Below are 2,500 nucleotides of genomic sequence, written 5' to 3' on the forward strand. Positions count from 1 at the left end.
TTCGAAGAATCCGCCATATTGGCGCTCTACACTCTCAACACACAGTTAGTGCTGCAGTGTCTATTATGTGATTGAATAATAGAAAAATAAAGGTTTTATTTGGACTTTGGTCTGTAATGGAAGACTGTTATCAGCAGTAGTGTTTATAAATGATGCAATATTATAGGACTTCATTCCGGTTCAACAGTGACTCGGTTGCAGCGCTAGTGCAGTCGTAATAACCGTAAACCATACTCTAAACCTTACACTTCTAGTAACAGTCTTGTGTCAGAGTGCATGATGTCGACAACTATGTACATGTATCAGTGACAATCGTGAACAACACCACGTTAATTATTAAAATAAAACACTGCTTGTGAAGTGTAAAGTCCACCGTGTACCGCTCCAATGCGGAGGCACTGCAGGACGCGACAGTGCGTCACAGCCAGCCAGCGCAGTGTCCATGTATTTATACCGTATCTATGCAGTGCTGAGCGACAGCAGCACTAACACTAGGGGGCGCTGAAGCGCTGTTTAGACCGAGTATGACCATAAACTAAATTAATGCGACTTATAGTCCAGGAAATATGGCAGGTGTGTTAGAGAGCATACAGCACCAGAGACCGATTAGCTTTACACTCTTTCATCTGACCTTCTGTAAGAGAAGAAAGGATGATGGACACACGGAAAGGGCGTCTATATATTTTTTCACCTTCCATGAGAATTGAATGTTGTTGCATGAGATCAGGATTTTGTCTGTTATCTGTGTGTGAAATAGCGACGGCAGATTTAAGGTTGAAACACTTGATTCTGGGCCTTTTTCAGCATTTTATCTGTTTCTGTTCTTATAAAGTCTCGGCTTTCATACTGCGTCGATATTATTGTGAAATACAGTCAGTAAATACGTCCGTGAAGCAGCTCAGCAGCACGCAGTGTTCGGCTGTAGAAGCTAGCGGGCTGCGCAATACGTCGATCAGTAACCCTGCACTTTAGCGTAACCTCATTAGCAGCAGCTACATGACTACAAAATGTGCTAGCAAGCAAACTAGTGCTAATGAAACTATTGTATTGTGAAATTAAACCCAGTAGCCATGTTTGCTAGCAAGCTAGCCGCTAAACCAGCTAGCAGTATGTCACTGTCTCAGATTAGTAAGCAATATGCCACTTTGGAAGTTGTAACTCAGCTAAACCACTTCTAATCATTCCAGATGTTTGAATAAATGTGTTTTTTGTTGTGTTGTTGGATTGTGTTGCAGTGGTGAAGCAAAACTTGTGTTATTTGTGTTAGCAGTTGATGCTAAGTATTTTTTTTGTAATTTGCCGACACACCTGAGGTAAATGTTGATGTTCTGGATGGTTCTACGTCTTTACATTGTCTCTTTAAAAGACTTTCTTGCTAGCTAAATTGTTAGCCTTGGTTTGTAGCTAGCTTTTGCTTGAGGACTGTATTTTCTAGTTGCCTAGCAACAGTTTTGATCACATCACTACTTTACATGCAACATCTTGGCTAATATTTAGAGTAGAGTTAATAATATAATATTGGAATCAGCAGAAAGCCGAGACTTTTAACCTCACAGCGATGGCAGTCGGGTGTTTTCGTGAATGTTTCAGCGTTCTGCATGACGTCATACCGCCGAGTTCGTCCACGTTTACGTCCATCATGATGACGAAGCTGCCACTGAGTACATCCAGCATCACATTACCTGTTTTATAAAGTTTATATTTGTGGCCGTCGGTTACAAAAAAAAAACCAAACCAGACTGTATGTGTATTTCGCTTTACGTCCTGGGAGAACTCTCGGGTCCTCAGCGCTCTGATCAGTAACTCTGTCCATCACAGCTGTTTTATAATCGCAGGACTGTACAGAGTCTCAGTTACACCATCAGCGCGCATGTTCACTCACTTTTCATATTTATACCCTGTTTGCTAAAATCCACCAAATACTGCACTGTAATCTTAATAAACACGTTTACAAACCGGTGTGATGGCGTGTCTTTCTTTTAGGACCGATGCTCTGTATTTATATTGCAGAATGGATTTTATCTCCCAGTCAGGTTTATACACAGTGCTGTGAGTTCTACCTAAATTCCACAGGTATGTTCAGCTCCCTACTAGAGAAGGTAACATCTTGGACCATCCTGGACTTTTCAAAGTTTTCTGTCAAGAGAGATGCAGCTGCGGTTCCACAGTGACGTACCGAGGCTTTCCAGAGGAGAAGTTCTCAGTCGACTCTATGAGCTAGCTGACATTTTCAGCCGACTTAATGATCTGAACACAGGACTTCAGGGTAAAAACGTGATAAGTTTTTATCAGAACTGTCATTATGGTGACCTCACTTGGACAAGCCAACATGCGGCCGGTTATTGGGGCTCAACTAAACGATATGCAAATGCAGTTCCGTGAGCATTTCCCTAAAAATCGAGCCGCGTCTGTAACAGAAGAGTTGATTAGAAACCCCTTTACAGAGACATCATTGACAGGAATGGCAATTGAATTGGAAGAGTCACTGGTTGCCATGGTA

The 2,500-nt window shown here is 41.9% G+C and overlaps 1 protein-coding gene across 2 annotated transcripts in view; it reads left to right on the forward strand.

Moving 5' to 3' along the window:
* Window positions 1–2,500, forward strand: part of tmcc2 (transmembrane and coiled-coil domain family 2) — a 9,060-nt gene that overhangs the window by 6,504 nt on the left and 56 nt on the right. For both annotated transcript variants that reach the window (XM_034314462.2, XM_034314463.2), the window contains exon 5: window positions 1–2,500. This exon is cut by the window's left edge and continues 935 nt beyond it; it is cut by the window's right edge and continues 56 nt beyond it. The gene's annotated coding sequence lies outside the window, so the exon portion shown is untranslated.

This window comes from Pangasianodon hypophthalmus, chromosome 20, assembly GCF_027358585.1.
Source record: "Pangasianodon hypophthalmus isolate fPanHyp1 chromosome 20, fPanHyp1.pri, whole genome shotgun sequence".
NCBI lineage: Eukaryota > Metazoa > Chordata > Actinopteri > Siluriformes > Pangasiidae > Pangasianodon > Pangasianodon hypophthalmus.